General features: G+C 44.6%; 1 pseudogene; it reads right to left on the reverse strand.

Moving 5' to 3' along the window:
- The window catches only part of LOC100426078 (pre-rRNA-processing protein TSR1 homolog), a 33,169-nt pseudogene that overhangs the window by 3,833 nt on the left and 11,481 nt on the right, over window positions 1–17,855 (reverse strand).

Genomic DNA, 17,855 nt, shown 5'->3' on the forward strand with positions numbered 1-17,855 from the left:
TACAAGCTTTCTTTTCTTTTCTTTTCTTTTTTTTTTGTGTTTGCCATGTTAGAATTCCCATACAGAAGACCAGGGAAAGAATGAACGTTCTTAGCAGTAAGAGGAAATATAGTCTAGCCCAGCAGCACTCGGAGATCCAGTACTCTCTCAAGTACCACCAATCGAGTGGATGCATCCCTTTTTGATAACCATAACTATCCTTCCGTGCCAAAATTTACTGTTTTGTCTAATCTCTGGCCAGCCCAGTTGAGCTAGAGAAAGGTTGTGTTTAAGTGCAGTAAATACCTCACAGAGAAACAAGTGAGTTTTCATACAGGTGGTTCCCCTTCCAGCGGCAACTTAATTTCCTCTCGTTTTTTGCTCCATTGACATAGTATAGTTACCATCGGTCCTCAGTGCAGTGGTTAGCAGTTCAGACTCTGGATTAGACTAGCAATGTTTGAATCCCAGCTCTGCTGGTTACTAGCTGAGTGCCTTTAGGCAAGCTACTAAACCTTTTTGTGTGTCTTGTTCCTCACCTTTAAAACAAGAATCACAATGCTTGTACCTATCTCATATAGTTGTGCTGACTTAAGTGATTTAATATTTGTAAAGCACATGGAATAGTTTAGGTGAATGGTGAATACTATATTTGGTAAATAAATAAAAATAACACCTACTATCTTAAACTGGTATCTCTAAATTCACACATTAGACTGCAACTAAACAGACTTTGGAGTCTGGAGCTAAATTGTAACAGGGAACAGGTATCCTAAAAACGAACACGAATTTACCAAACAGCCCTCAGTGCCCCTGGGGCTGATTTTTAACTGCTATTGCAAAGCATTCCACCCTCCCAGGGCCTGTAGATGCTGAGGGTATACGGCGGCCTGGAAAAAGTGTCGACTGGTTTTCATAAGCTCGGCACTGACTGATCATCTAATTTCTTATCCGTTGGGTAGGTGCTAACTGTAAGTTGAGTAAAATAGAAGTTTTACGGGAGCAGGGGGCTGGGACGTCAGAGAACAAGCCCTGCACTCCCTCGGACACGGAGGTGATAACAGCAATTCAGTCAGGAGGTGACAGTCTGGACCTAGGGTGTGGTTAAAATGGCACAGGAGGGACAGAATCGGGAGCAGGTATAAGCTGCAGGCCAGGACTGTCCTTAGGGGCAGTAATGATGGGAGAGACCAACCCAACAGCCCCATTCAGTGATGAAAGTTGACTTGGGCATGGCCAAGGAGGGAAAAGACCAGCACCTCTGTCTCAGCCCTGGCAGTGGCTCATCCACCTGCTCTCCCTGGAGCCTCCTTTTCCACTGTGTGGCAGAGGGATGGCACAGATACTTTGAAGGGAGCAAATAATACACGACCAACACACAAACAAATGATTGGAAAACAATTCTACACAGCAGTTCTTGCCTACTCCCTTGAGGCCTGACAAAGTTCAATCAAAATCAGAATTAAAGAATGCCCGTACTGGCCACCACAAGCAGGGGCTCATGGGCTTTGGAATCCAGGAGAGAGAGAGGACTCGAGAACGTCAAACACGTTGCTGACTGCAGAAGTTTCACTTTTTCACTCTACTGTTTTCCTTAAAATTTCCCATAGATGGTATTCTTGGTTTTTGGGGTGGAAGAGAGAGAGGCAGAAGGGAAACAGGAAGGAAATATTTCAAGGGGGAACAAAGTTGAATTAAGACTGGAGGTTGGGCCGGGTGCGGTGGCTCAAGCCTGTAATCCCAGCACTTTGGGAGGCCGAGACGGGCGGATCACGAGGTCATGAGATCGAGACCATCCTGGCTAACACAGTGAAACCCCATCTCTACTAAAAATACAAAAACTTAGCCGGGCGAGGTGGCAGGCGCCTGTAGTCCCAGCTACTCGGGAGGCTGAGGCAGGAGAATGGCGTGAACCCGGGAGGCAGAGCTTGCAGTGAGCTGAGATCCGGCCACTGCACTCCAGCCTGGGTGACAGAGCGAGACTCCGTCTCAAAAAAAAAAAAAAAAAAAAAAAAGACTGGAGGTTGAAGGCTGGTGATTAATGCCCCATCTCTTACTTCTCTCCTTCCATTAATGTCTAAGGGGAAGCAACAGAAAAGGTCGGTTCTGAGTAGGGGAAGCAAAGGCTGAGCGGTCACACTGCTCTCATCAGATTTAGTGAGATTTTTGCCCAGCTGTTTGCTGAAAGAAAAGCAGGAAAATGAAGAACCAGAGGGCGCAGGCAGGACCACTCTGTCTTGAATGGTCTCATTCCTCATTCTCAAAGAGAATCTTTCAGGTGTTAGCTCTTCTTTGAGAATTTCTGTGGCTCAGAAAACTGCCCTTTGAAGCCCAGGATGACCACTTTTTTTTAACGTTCATTTTTTGAGATGGAGTCTAGCTCTGTCGCCCAGCAGGCTGGAGTGAAGTGGCACCATCTCGGCTCATAGCAAACTCTGCCTCTTGGTTTCAAGCAATTCTCCTGCCTCAGCCTCCCAAGTAGCTGGAACTACAGGCATGTATCACCACGCCCGACTAATTTTTGCATTTTTAGTAGAGACGGGGTTTCACCATGTTGGCCAGACTGGTCTTGAACTCCTGACCTCAGGTGATCCGCCTGCCTTGGCTTCCCAAAGTGCTGGGATTACAGGCGTGAGCCACCATGCCTGGCCATTTTTTTTTTTGGAAAGACCTATCTGTGATCCTCCCACTGGCTGCCCCAGGCAGGGCTGTCAGCTTTGTTGTCAGGATGTTTCATGTTGGACACTGTTATAGGTTGAGTTGTGTCCCCTACAATTTATGTGTTGAAGTCCTAACCCTTAGCAGCAGTGAATGTAACCTTATTTGGAAATAGGATTTTTGCAGATGTTATTAGTTAAGGTGGGCCCTCATCTGCCGTGACTGGTATCCTTAAAAAAAGGGGGAATTTGGGCCGGGTGTGGTGACTCACGTCTGTAATCCCAGCACTATGGGAGGCTGAGGTGGGCAGATCACGAGGTCAGGAGATCGAGACCATCCTGGCTAAGATGGTGAAACCCCATCTCTACTAAAAATACAAAAAAAATTAGCCGGGCGTGGTGGTGGGTGCCTGTAGTCCCAGCTACTCAGGAGGCTGAGGCAGGAGAATGGCACGAACCTGGGAGGTGGAGCTTGCAGTGAACCGAGATTGCGCTACTGCAGCCTGGGCGACAGAGCAAGACTCTGTCTCAAAAAAAAAAAAAAAAAAAAAAAAGGGAGATAGGGGGAGGTGAAATTTGGATGCAGACACATGCACCCAGGGAGAATGCCATGTTCAGATGAAGGCAGAGTTGAGGGCAATGCTTCTACAAGCCAAGAGATACTGAGGATTGCCAACACACCACCAGAAGCTAGGAGAGAGAACACATTCTTCCTCACCGCATTCTAACCTCCAGAACTCCAGAACTATGAAACAGGGAATGCCTGCTATTTTAACCCACCACTCTGTGGTACTTTGTTATAGCAGCCATAGCAAACTAATACAGGCACCAACTTGAAGGTTTGGACTTACTGGAAATAAACAAACTTTTCCGTGGCAGGTGGATCTACTCCACATTGTCCCTCAGCCTTATATTTGACTTTTGCCAGTAACGGCTCGTACATTGACCCTTGGTGTGCTTCTGCTCCGGATCCCCCTATATCTCTCTGGTGGAAAATTTCCTAGCTGCTCCAGGCTGTGTGGGGGGGATCAAGAATGGAGTTCTTTGTTTAGAGTTTGCGTGGTGTACATAAATAACGAGCATATGGGGAATTTTCAAGCCAGAGGCATTTCAGAACTAGGCAAGGGAAGAGAGGTTTCATTTGTTAAAGACGTTTCCTGTTAAAATTCATCACAAGCTTCTCTACATCCTCCCTTTCCAGTGTCCTGCCCCCTCCCCACACACCCCAAATATGTAAGAGACTTTCTTAGCAGCGTAGGCCCAACAGGATGTTGTGAGAATGAATAAGAAAAAACTAATACATCAAACCAGATGAATGGAAAAAGCTCTGTTTCTTTTTGTGCATATAACTTCAGAACTGTAAAAAGGAAACGAGTAAGAGAATTTCTCATAAGTGAACATGCTGTCAAGTGTGTCTAAATTGTTTATACTAAGGGTTGCCTTCAGAAAATCACCCCAGTTGTTCCTTTCAGGTTATGGGGACATGCACTGAAATTCTACCTTCAGGATTTTAATGGAGACTTCTTGTGTTACTAGCTTATGTGCCTAGCTGTCCCAGGCTGTAAAGTAGGGGGGTCAAGTTTCAGGTGTAAGAGCTGGTCTACTCCAAGGCAGTCCACCCAGAAAGCAGGAGGTGGGCCTGGCCCTGGGGAATAATTTTGGATTCGCTGAACGCAGGGTGCCCCACTTAGTTACTGCTATTTCCTATTATCCTGTGGATGCTTGACAGCAACCACATCTATTGGCTCGGCAAAAGCCCTTTTAAATAAAAATATTTCATTAGCTGCCAGGGAATTGGTGAGGCAAGCTGTGTAAAAGGCAGCTCCATTTGCTTGGGTCTGGGAAGGAGGTTGACTCCTGGTTAGCACAAGCATCCCAGTTTCACACCCCATTAACAAGGTGTCAGTTGGATTTCTCCCTTTTAACCCAAACCACAGCCCTGGAGAAGCTGGCCAGCCTTCCAGTTGCTTCTGGTACAGATATTCATGGTTTCATGGTCTGACTTAGCTGAAGTGATTTCTTGCAACGGTTTCAGAAGAGGCGCGTCCACATTCAGATGTAACCATAGGAACATATGGCAATGATAAATGTTCATCATACAAGGATTGCCTCGTATTTTGAATTATGGTGCTTTCTGGACAAACCTCCTGAAGATCAATATGTATAATTGGTGATTTGCAGTAATGTTAGGAAATCAAATAGAAAAAGTAACAAAAAATAACAAAAAGTAACAAAAGAGTAATAATTCCTACTCTTAAAAATATTTGTTAAATGGTAAGGTGCAAGAGAGAATACAGAATATAAAGCATAAAACCGAAGGAAGTCAGATTAGCGTACAATTTATTGAAGAGCTACAATGAGCCAGGAAATGCACTAAGTTCTTTATTGTGTATCCTTATCTTGGGAGGTGAGAGAGAGGGGTGGGGGGTGAGGGAGAGAGAGAGAATATGAATAGATCCATTTGGATAATTTATCCTGAATTATTGAAGAAGGGTAATTTATAAGAGTGTCATGTAGGAGTTTGAGGGGCAACAGAAGAGAGGTAATTATGTATCCCCAAACCCTAAACTCAACAATCACATTTTTCTGATTTACAGAAGGGTCTAATCCCTGAGTAATGTTTTTAAGATCAAGGTCCAAACTCTGGCTTTGGAATAATTGGCCTGTTGCCTGGAGTCAGGGCTTTGGCTTTTAGAGACAAAAACAGTAATCAAAAACAGCTTTCAGAAAGATGTCACTCTACTCCAAGCCTACCACAGTGACTTGCACATAGTATGACCTGAAATAAGAGTTTGTGTAATGGATGAACAGAGGATTTTATATTGAAATGCTGTTTGTAGCAGACAATTCCTGTACTTCTTTTTCCACTTGAAGATGATGAAGAAAGACTTGTCTGAATTGCAATAAGAGAAAATAGGTTAGAATTCCCAGCTGCAAGCAGAAAGAAATCTTGGTAAGAGCTTCAGGAGGGTTAATGAAGTTCTTTCTGGAGTATCTATGGCAACAGAAAGGCTAAACATAGCCCTATGTACTATGTAGAAGAATAGGGTAGATTTTTTTCTTTTTTGAGACAGAGTTTCACTCTTGTTGCCCATGCTGGAGTGCAATGGCACAATCTCGGCTCACTGCAACCTCTGCATCCCAGGTTCAAGTGGTTTTCCTGTCTCAGCCTCCCCAGTAGCTGGGATTACAGGCATGCATCACCACGCCCAGCTAATTTTTTGTATTTTTAGTAGAGATGGTGTTTCACCATGTTACCCAGGCTGGTCTTGAACTCCTGACCTCAGGTGATCCACCCGCCTGGGCCTCCCAAAGTGCTGGGATTACCAGCGTGAGCCACTGCACCTAGCCAGATCTTTAAAATCTGCTCCTTACCCCTTTCCTGCGTGCCTTTTCATTTACTACTTTGTGGGAGACATAGTCACCTAGAATTATACTAAATCTCCCGGAATGATGGAACTCTTTCTTTTGGTCAAGATGCTCAGTCTTTTTGAGGACACAAGTATCACGCAGCTGATGTTGCCTGACCCATGTTATGGTATAAAAGGGATGCATATCAGTTAGGGATTGGTTCAGCTGAGAATGAAGGCAAACCCCAAATAATATGGCATAAACAAAATAGAAATTTAAGAAGTTCAGAGGAAAGTATCCTGTTCATGACATTGTCAGGAGCCACCTTTTTCATCTTGTGGCTTCTCTACCTCATAGCCCAAGGTGGTTGCTTGAGCTCCAGCCATCATGTCTACATTCTAGCAAGGAGGAAAGAAAGATACATTTCATTTTTTGAGACACGGCCTTGCTCTGTTACCCAGGCTGGAGTCTCGTGCCATAATCACGACTCACAGCAGTCTTGACCTCTCCTGGGCTCAGGTGACCTCTCACCTCAGCCTCCTGAGTAGCTGCGACTACAGGCATGTGCCACCATGCCTAGCTAATTTTCGTATTTTTAGTATTGATAGGTTTTGACATGTTGCCCAGGCTGGTCTCGAACTCCTGAGCTCAAGCAATCTGCCTGTCTTCGCTTCCCAAAGTGCTGGGATTATAGGTGTGAGCCACCACGCCCAGCCATATTCTATTCTTACAAGGACACTTCCTAGAAGTTGCAAGAAGTACCTTTGCTTTTATAGCATTGGCTAAAACTTACACATAGACATCCCACTTTCAGGGAAGGCTAGTAATGTGGTCTCTATTTTGGACATTAAGCACTAGTGAAATACAAGGGATTCTATTATGAAGAAAGCAGAGGAATTGGGTTAGAAGGGGACAACTTGCAGTCTCTACCATGAAAGTAAAATGGGCATCTGAGAGGTTTAATGACAAGGCTTGTCACCCTGGCCATGAAAACACTACTTTCCTTTCTAACTGTTCATTGTTAGCTTCTCGTTTGAGAGTAGGCACCAAAGGGAATCACTCTACACTCACCTTGGTTTTTCTCTCAGTTTTAACTTGATTTTGAAATCTTGACAGTAGGAACATCTTGGCAAAACCCTGAAGGTGTTCACTGGACTCTTGGAGGCAGCCTAGGTTCTCAGGAGAAGAGCACTACTTTCAAACTCTAATGGAAAAATGCACTGTGAGGCAGTAGGTCTGGACTAGGGCCTGAAATTCTACATCTCTAACAAGGTCCCTAGTGACGCAGTGCTGCACTGCACAGACCATGTTTTCAGTGCAAAGGTTTAGAGAACGTTCTCTATGGCTATCTGAGTCCCAGTCTGTAGTAGGATATTCAGGAAAGGACAGCGTAAATGCCCAGTGAGTTCTTCTTGCCTGCTGTACAAATAGAGTCTATTCACTGAGACAGTGCTGTTTCAGTAGAGAAAGAGCTTACTAAATGCAGAGCTAGCCAAGCCAGAACGATGGGAGTCTGTTACTCAGAACAGCTTCCCTAAAAGGTCAGAGGCTAGGGTTTTTCAAAGACAGTTTGGCAGGAAGAGGGGTAGGGAATGGAAAATGCTGATTGGTGGGGATCATAGGGGTGGGAAAATGGTCCTCTTGCACTGAGTCAGCTTCTGGGTGGAGGCCTCAGGACCGGTTGAGTCATGACTCACCAGTCCAGGTAGAGTCAGCTGGTCACCAGAATGCAAAGGCCTGAAAGAAAATATCAAAAGACCCATCTTAGGTAACACTCTAGTGATGTTATCTATAGGGGCAATTAGGGAAGTTACAATCTTGTGACCTCTTCGAACGATGGCTGGTTATTGTTTAAGTATGCCCACTTTTAGCGGAGTTCTGGCCCCTCCCATAATTCTAATCTTGTGGCCTTTCTTTAGTTTTACACAGGCAGTTTCCGTTCCCAACAAGAAGGGGGTAGTTTTGGGAATAGCTATTGTCATCCTTGCTTTAAGGTAAATTATAAACTAAATTCCTTCCAAAGTTAGCTTGGTTTATTGTCCAGGAATGAACAAGGACAACCTGGAGGTTAGAAGCAAGACGGAGTCAGCTATGTCAGATTTCTCTTACCATCATAATTTTGCAAAGGTGGTTTCAATGGGGGTGGTAGTGACCAGTATATCTGTTAGTGGTTTTCATATACTACTGTTCATAAGAATGCCCTTATGGAGCTTGGTAAAATACAGACTTCTAGGATCTTGACAATCGCTTTCAATGTGACAGGTATACAGTATACAGGTATACAGTAACAGATGTCTGATTTTTATAACAGGCACTCTGAGTTACTTCTGATAAAAGTGGTCAAGGAGCAGCATTTTGAGAAATATTGGTAGTCTGTGTGGGTGAGGGTCTTGACTTCTCGGATCATAAGTTTACAGAGATCCTGGTGTTCTGGGAAATGTGAGTTTTAGATAGTCTGGTTTAATTTATTAAAGGAGACACATATTGCTAATCTTCGTGGCCCAGGAAAATTTTATCAAAGGTACATTTTCCTCCATTTTGGAGTTAAGGGTTTTGTTCTTGCAGGAAGTTTGAGGGTGTCTTGGTCAGCTCAGCTGCCATAACAAAAGGCCATATATGCAGTGGCTTAGATAATAGATATGTATTTCTCACAACTCTGAAGAGTGGAGATCTGAGATCAGGGTGCCAGCATGGTTGGATTTTGGCAAGGGCTCTCTTCCTGGCTTGCAGATAGTCTCCTTCTATAGCCACCTTCTTGCTGCGTTCCCACATGGCAGAGAGGGAGTGAGCTCCCATCTCTTTCTCTTCTTATAAGGACATTAACCCCATGAGAATTTCATCCTCATGACCTCATCTAAACCAAATGGCCTCCCAAAGTCTCCATGTGAAATACTGTCACATTAGGGGTTAGGGCTTCCACATACAACTTTTTGGGGAACCCAAGCATTCAATCCATAACAGGAGATTCTGCATCACTATGAATGGTACTGGCTGATTAACAAGAGGTTTGGTGTGGATAGAGGTGGATGTGAGGGCAGGGGCAGGGGAGAATCAGAAAAGGGAAGAAGGAGAAGGGGCGGGGCAGAAGCTGATCTCTAGAGGGCATTGATGCATGCAGTCATGGTGCTGGCCATTGTAGAGGTGTTACTTCATTTAACATGGTAGAGGTAGTGGGGAGTGTTTCATTTTACCTTAGACATTTGTTTTAATATTCTGTTTGCACATATTAAATATTTAATCTACAAAAGGGTTGGAGGAAAGAAATCGCTTTTCTGATGACCGAGTACCAGGACTCCTTTTTGCCTCTTCATCTTCATACCATGTACACTGCCTGAAAGGTGTTCCTCCCTCCCTTCCTCCTGCCTCCTTCCCATTCCCAGATCCACATCTCCAGTTCGGTCTTTGAATCCCATTCCCAGATCCACATTTCCAGTTTGGTCTTTGAATCCTCTGTACCTATAAGGGACTAGTTCAAGTGCTAGGTAGATACTTCTGTCACCCTTTTCAGGAGTCCCAGATCATAGTCCCTTCCATGGATTCAATCCTTCATTCATGTGGATTAAGTTTCCCACATTTCTGCAATCAGCCTGGGATTCAGGTCAAACCCCAAATACCAGTAATCCCAAACCAAGCAGCGACGGTGTTCTGAGATTGAAGAGTTGGTGGATGATTCATTCTCGTTTGGTTGCTTCTCCAGTGCACTCAATAGCTTCAGGCCCTGTTTCCCAGGAGATTACTGTTCCACCTCTGAGGAGAGAAAAATGTGGTGGCCCTAGGGGTTCATTTCTTTTGATCTTTCAGTAAATTAGCAGACAGCTGGCTCAGTGGGTCTGCATTAGCTTGATTAAAGAACAGGCTGATTCCAGCCCTGGGCTCCAGAGGCTCCGTTTCCAATAAGGACACTTCCTTGACAAGAGAGCACCCAGTATTATAGCTATATAGATATTTCCTGTCCTTGTCCCCAAAAATGTTTGGAACTTGATGCTGGCGAGCTCTATTCTACCTATCAATGTATTGCATTGATCAGGGTGTAGATTCCAGTCTGGGTCTGAAGACCTGAGAACAAAAAGCGGCAAAGGCAGAGAATATCAATATTCAATATTCAAGCTCAAGCAGTCAGACAGAGAGTGAATGGGACCTTCCTCTGCCTTTTTCTTCTGTTTGGTCCCTCTACAGATTGCATCATGCCCACCCACATTGGGGAGGGCCATCTGCTTTCTTATTCCACCAATTCAAATGCTCATCTCTTCCAGAAACACCCTCATAGACACACTAAGAAAAAATGTTGGATCAGGCTGGGTGTGGTGGCTCATGCTTGTAATTCTGACACTATAGGATGCCAAGGTGGGTTGATCATTTGAGGTCAGGAGTTTGAGACCAGCCTGGCCAACATGGCAAAACCCTGTTTCTACTAAAAATATAAAAATTAACCAGGTGTGGTGGAGCATGCCTGTAGTCCCAGCTACTTCAGTGGCTGAGCCAGAAGAATAGCTTAAACCTGGGAGGTGGAGGTTGCAGCGAGCCCAGATTGTGCCACTGCACTCCAGACTGGGCAACAGAGCGAGACTTCATCTAAAAAAAAATAAAGTTTATTCAGCAATCTGGGCATTCCATGGCCCAGGCACGATGACACATAAAATTAATCATCACATGTATTGTATATATATTTAAAATGTCTGTATACTAATATGCTTTGGCATCTTAAAAAATGTTTCCAGCTGGGCACGGTGGCTTATGCCTATAATCCCAGCACTTTGGGAGGCCAAGGTGGGTGGATCATGAGGTCAGGAGTTTGGGACCAGCCTGGCCAACATGGTGAAACCCCATCTCTACTAAAAATCCAAAGATTAGCTGGAAGTGGTGGCACACACCTGTAATCTCAGTTACTCAGGAGACTGAGGCAGGATAATTGCTTGAACCCAGGAGGCGGAGGTTGCAGTGAGCCGAGATTGTGCCACTGCACTCTAACCTGGGCAACAGAGCAAGACTCCATCTCGAAAAGCAAAGAAATCCCCAAAAAACAAAAACCTGTTTCCATCTCAGGATAGGCTGTCCCTCCCACTGCTGGCCCATTCTGGGATACAGCAAAGGGCTCATCTGGGAGCATGCTCTAGGTATTCAAATTGCCCAATCCAGGGCCTCATCTCCTCTATCTGGTCCATGCACCCCAGGAAGCAATATTCTTCTGCCTTAATCATCCCAGGGCCAGGTACCGGGCAACTAGGGGCACACTTATAGCTTTCAGCTTGCTGAAATTATTCAAACTAGCCAATCCTAGTTTGTCTTTCCTATGGAAACTTCAATAAAGACTCTAGCATAAACCTTTTACTTGCTTCTATCTTCTGCTTCCTGACCACCCGGGTGTCTTTCCTCGTGGCCCTGAGTGGCCTGTTGTAGCTCCTGTCTCTAGGACCTGTGAGTATAATACACTTTGTTTTCTTGACACTCACCTCTGTCTCCTCTTGTGGTGGGCACCTGGCTGAACATTTCATAAAAGAATGCAAAACAGTTGACCATGGGCTTGGGACTTACATATGCCTGGCCGAAGCTTTTGGGATAATGAGGGCTCAGGGAACTCTGTGCCCTGTGCTACTTCTCTGCTTGTCATCTTCCCCCTTCCACAAAGCCTATTTTCTATCTGTATCATGAGGCATAAATGATGTATGTCTATGTCTTCTTTGTAAAACAGTTTCCAAGTTTTGGTTATTAACCACTCCTGCATTTGAGGATAAAGTGACCTCTGTGGTGACAGATCATGGGATTAATAACAAATGGTTGGACCATTGCTTTCTTCCCACTTAATAAATATTCCATGAGTAATTGAATCCTGTTGAATTAGTTGGGCCATAAAGGCTTCTTCCTCCTTTGCTAGAAATGCAGCCAGAGTTGTGCTTTAAAAGACACGTGCACACGTGCTTACACTGAACAAATTCCCTGGCAGAAAGAAAGTGGTGGAGGAGTTAGAAAGGCAGAGAAAAGCAGAAGGCAGCACCAGAGGAAGGATGTACGTGAAAGCTTCAGTACATTATACAAATGAAATGGTGATATTCCCCAGTAGAAGGAGACCATGCTGTTTGGGGCTTCATACATCCTGTTTCTTCTTGTGGTTAAATTGAAAGAAATTAATGATGTTGGGAAGGAGGGAAAGCTGAAGGAAGACCAGAGCCTGATGTCTTGGGGTAATGATGCTGCCTCCGTCTGTGTCTTTTTAATGTTGAAAGGAGCCACCCCTTCTGCCTAATGGAGAAACATACCCAGTTTCCATGCAGCTTAGAATAGCTGGGGTTGAAGAGAAGGTGCAGGGTTTTCCTTTTTTTGGCTCAGTGCCTTTTTAGTTAGTTCCACCAACTCAGCTGGGGGACACTGGAGATAGAAGTGTGACTGCTGTTCCCCATCCATAGGGGCAGGCCACATGGGCAGACTACCTGACATTTGCATCCTGCTTCCCTGCAGGGTGAGGCAGTCTCATGAACAGAATCCCCCGAGCTGAAGCAGGGGGAGGGCTCTGGAGAAAGAGGGCCTGGGTGCAGATCCTGCCCATTTAGTGATCCCAAGACCTTGGGCAAATTTCGCTATCAACTTGCCAGGGAGAATTTCCAGTGCTGAGGATAGGGTGGTGAACAAAGGAACTTTGGTTCTTGCGGGGAAACAGTCTAAGAATAAGTAGCAAGAAAAGAAAAGAATGGCAAATGTTAATAAAGATTTCAAAGGACACACTGAGGGGCTGAAAGAGTGATGCTGGGGTGGGCTGGGAAGAGGACCAAGATATACTTCCTACATTCCGGGCACTCATATCCTACTGGGAGTGAGACACACACATACATACACACCTGCACACATGGTGGAATGCTGCAAAGAAAGCAAACAAGGGCCTAAGAGAGGAAAAGGCAGGGGATGCAGGTGGATGAATCCACTTCAGGTGGGTTGGTCAGGGGAGGCCTCTAGGAGGTGACCATCGAGCTGATAGAAGATGAGAAGGCTGCCCTTCAACAACAGGAGCAGAGCATTCAATCTGAAAACCAAGAACAGCCTATGCAAAGGGACTGAGGAGGGAACGAGCTGGGAGCACCCAAGGAAGTGAAGGAGGCTCAGTGCAGCTGGAGCCTGTGAAACAGGTTGTCCGAGGAGAAGCTGAAGCCAGGAGCCAGGCTGGAGTCCCATCACATGAAGTTGTGTGGGCTCTGATGGGGACTTTAGAGTCTCTTCTAAGTGCAGAAGAAAGCACTTTAGGCAGGAAAGTGATCTAATCCAGTTTATTTTAGAAGACATTCATGCTTGCTGTTCTTCTTAAACCTCTGTATAGTGGGAATAGTCCTAGTACCTACTTCAGAGGGTTGTGTGAGGGTTAAGTGAGGCCTGAATATAATGCACTTGGGCCAGTGTCCAGCACACAGCAAGTTCAGGGCACATTACCTATTATTGGTATTCATTTACATGCAAAGCTGGCTTCGAAGCCATTGAGCCCTCCTTATTCTAACTTTGGCTGTTCTTGCCATAGCCACTTGGAGCTGCCTTACAAGGTGAGGTCAGATCGTGTTTGTGTGTCTATGTCTCTCTACCTACCTGCCTGCCTACCTCTATCTCAGTCATCTTTATATATAACTGGAGTAGCCAGAGGTAGGGTTTAGATGTTTCTCAGAACACAAATTTGGATCTAATCCAACAGTCAGACAAATGGGCAGTCAAGTTCCCAGGTCCTTGCTGTTGTTATCATTTTCATCCAGGGGCTATGAAATACATACTTTGGTCATAACATTCATGGCAGGCCACCATAGAATACTAAACTTTAAGCTAAAACTATCAATGTTGGACATTTTCTTCCACCTCTTTTTTGTTCTCTACCCTGCTGTCTGTGCTGGGGTTGACCTCCAGGGACCACATCCCTTCTGACTGCTGGATGATGTGGCCAAACGCAGGAGACTGGAGGACAGACTGACTGAGAGGTCAGGATATGTATTCCTTCTGCTTCCTCCCTATCCAGCCACCTTCCTCTACCAAAAGCCACAGCCACTGTTGTGGTGAACTCCTCTACATTGCTGGTTTCTCTGGGTCCAGGTGACCTCTCTTTCCTCTTAGATCTTCAGGTCAGGGATTGTAGCAATTTTCTGCTATTTCTAGCCCAGAGGTGCTTGCTGGTTTCCCTCGATCCTGATAAATAGTCTCTTTGATAAATAGTCTCTTTGATAAATAGTCTCTTCATTGAAATTATTTTAAATCACCCCTTTCTGTGTGTGACATCTATTTCCTACTGGGACCCAACCCATATACTCTCTAAGATAAAATGTTTTAAAAATGTACCCTGGTTATTAGGGCAATAGCCAGCTAAATGCAGGTATATTTTAACTTTCATAATATTTTAGTGTTTCTAAGATGTGCCCCCCACACACATATTTTAGCACTTCTGAAATCAGGATCAGATTTGCAAATGGTGATGTTTTACTCTTGCTACTGGCTTGGCATCTGTGGGTGTTTTCTTGTGCATGTGTGAACTTGGTCATTCATTGCTGGTCATGGAGTCCTCATTTTAATGGAGTTATGCTTGTTGTTGGTACTACTCACTGGTGTTTAAAGTATTTCAGTAGGTTTACAATATGATTCAGCTCTGGAATGAAGTCATTATGTACACAGAGGCAAGAAACAGAGCAGCGAAGCTTAATTTTGATGTCAGTGAAGCAAATATCCGTCTTGGCAGAATGGAGGAAATTCCATATTTTTAAAGGGTTTTATGGGGCTTAAAAAAGGAAGATACTGATAAGTAGTTGGAACTGTGTTATATGTGTTACTGAGATATGTGCAAAAGGATTGCCTATAATAGGATGAGCAATGTGACTAAAGGAAGTAGGAATTCCCAAATCCTTTGGAATAAATCAAAGAAATTTCAAAGAAGCAAGGAGTTGGTGTCATTGATTGGCAGTGTTTTTTTTTTCTTTTTCTTTCTTAGTGGCACATACAATAACGGTGTACCTTACAGATTGTTGACATCTTAGATTTGATGAACTATGGTATTTCCTAGAATGCTATTTTCCGGTCTCTAGCCCATTTATTGACTCCAGTCTTACCTCTCTGGCAAATTTACAGAGAAACAAAGGCATAGGATTCATCTCCAGGCTGGTGGAGGATGTGCTTCTTAAGTCTCCTTCTTCTAGCCCCTGATCCCACATACTCTAAGGGTTTGAAATTTGAAGGTTGATGAGTTACTGAACCTCTAGGGGAGTCTAGAACCTCTCAGAGGCCAAAGGCTTGCTGAATGTGCTGGGGTAGAGAAAAGACTGCTGCCTCAGGAATGTTCTCCTTAGCTGAGGTAATTGAACATTTTATCTCATGGTCTTCATGGAATAACAGAATAGGCCTTAAAATATAATTCTAGAAAGAAATTAGGGGGCAATCAAGTAACAATTCAGTGGAGTAAGAACATTCAACCCGGGGCATCACTGCTCTTTTCTTCCAAGATTCCAGTGCAAGACCACCTGTGTCTTGTGGCCCTGCTGGGTAAGCTGGGGAGGGAATTACCAACAAGGCTGCCCCTCAGATCCAGGATGCAGATTCAAAGCACTTTATTTAGGAAGAGTTGAAGGTACTTACACACACCTATTTCCCCAAATGGCAAGAAATATGATCTGTTTGAGTATACATTTTGAAAGTATTTGAAATACCCCTTTTGAAAAATACCCCTTTTCAAATATGATCTTCCCAAGGGCCATGTGCTGATGGAGAAATGACTTGAGTGCAGAGTGAATTTGTGAGATGCCTTTAGAACTCTGTCCTCAAAATTGAAAAAATAAAAAAAGCAGAATAAACTTAGTACTTAACTCTAAAGGTCTGCTAACAGGTCATATACATAAAGATGGGAAAGAGGTTCAGAGACAGATGAAGAAATTCATGAGGGACAGATTCTGTTCTAAAGATAGTTCAACTGCTATGGCAGCCTCCTTTTGTCCCTGGTCCCTCCATCTCCCCTCCCCGATTCTCCCACTTTTTGCATCTGTCTTTCTGCTCAGAAAAACTGGCCTATATGGACCCATAAAGGGTTTCCATGTCTTCATCTTCTGGGTTTGTCCAGTGAAGAAGGAATCCCAGGACGAGATGAGAAGGAAGGGATTAATGGGGTCAAATTTTGATTGCCCCGGCTCCCTGCCTGCTAGGTTGCCTGGAACTGCTGTGTGCATCTATGGAAGGTCACAGCTCTTCTCAAGGTGTGGTCTCTTGCCTTCTTTGGTAACTTCTCCTCTTCTTTTTAGGCCCAGTCAGTCCCAGTTCTACTAACTATTAAACTGCAGGTTACAGCGTTATCTCTGTGGCTCCTCTACACCTACAGCTTTGTAAGTATATCCTCCTCAGAATATGCTATTTGAAGAGTGCCATCTGCTTCTCAGTGGAACCCTGATGTTCGGGTGCCACATACTCCCATTTTCATGGAAGATATTATCTGCTATAAAGTTCGAGAGATTGAATTACCCTGGTTCAGTTTCTTTAGCCTTGAATTTCAGGAGGTAAATGCAAAGCCCTGACAATGATGACCTAATTCCCTCAGTTCTTCTTGGTGTCAGAGATTTGGATGAGTTTAGAACATTGATTTTTGGACTGGGCACGGTGGCTCAACCTGTAATCCCAGCACTTTGGGAGGCCGAGGTGGGCAGATCACCTGAGGTCAGGAGTTTGAGACCGGCCTGGCCAAAATGGCAAAACCCCATCTCTACTAAAAATATGAAAATTAGCCAGACGTGGTGGCACATGCTTGTAATCCCAGCTACTCAGGAGGCTGAGGCAGGAGAATTGCTTGAACCCAAGAGATGGAGGTTGCAGTGAGCCGAGATCACGCCACTGCACTCCAGCCTGGGCGACAGAGTGAGACTCTGTCTCAAACCAAAACAAACAAACAACAACAACAAAAACATTGATTTGAGTTTTGGGAATTTGGAGCTCTAGGTCTGGGACAAGGAGTGTGATTTGTTTGTAAAGTGATGTGTTGGGCTTCAATGTTCATTTGAATAAGTCATTTAGTGATGGTCATTTCTATATCTCTTATTATTCAGTACCTCCAACTTACCTAAGAATAACAAAATCACAGATAATTTGTAGGCTAAAATTAGTCTGAAAAGCTATTTTTGGCTGGGAGTGGTGGCTCATGCCTGTAATCCCTACACTTTGGGAGGCCGAAGCGGGTGGATCACTTGAGGTCAGGAGTTTGGGACCAGCCTGGCCAACATGATGAAACCCTGTCTCTACTAAAAATACAAAACATTAGCCGGGCGTGGTAGTGCACGCCTGCAGTCCCAGCTACTCAGGAGGCCGAGGCAGGAGAATTGCTTGAACCCAGGAGGTGGAGGCTGCAGTGAGCCCAGATGGTGCCACTGCACTCCATGGGCAACAAGGGCAAAACTCCACAATTTTTTTTGTCTCCCCTCAACAGACCTTGAATAACAGTGCAAATTTGCTGAATATAGAGTTTGGTGAGTTTATCTTTCCAAACAGATTAGACTTTGACATTTCATAATTACAATTGCAAGTGATACCTAAAGGGAAGTTGGACTGCTGCGGACAGTTGTTGAGGATGTGCACTGATACCTGTAGGGGGCACCATTCATATATACTGTGAATTCGCATGCAACTTGCACAACTGTGTGCAGTGACCCTAGGAGGGGCCATAATCACCTCCAGCACCGATGGGCAGAACAAGGTGGAGTTTAACCACTGCCCACACTGCCTCTGGTTATCTGCATTTTAAGCTTATGCCTTAACCTCAAATATCTGATTCACGGTGTGAATTTTGCCTTTACTGTAGCTCTTTGTATACTGCAGCTAAATATTTCACATACGATGTTTCAGTGCTTGAGAATATTCTATGGCAAATTTAATTTAGGGTGCACC

The sequence above is a fragment of the Macaca mulatta genome, chromosome 6 (assembly GCF_049350105.2).
Source record: "Macaca mulatta isolate MMU2019108-1 chromosome 6, T2T-MMU8v2.0, whole genome shotgun sequence".
Classification (NCBI taxonomy): Eukaryota; Metazoa; Chordata; class Mammalia; order Primates; family Cercopithecidae; genus Macaca; species Macaca mulatta.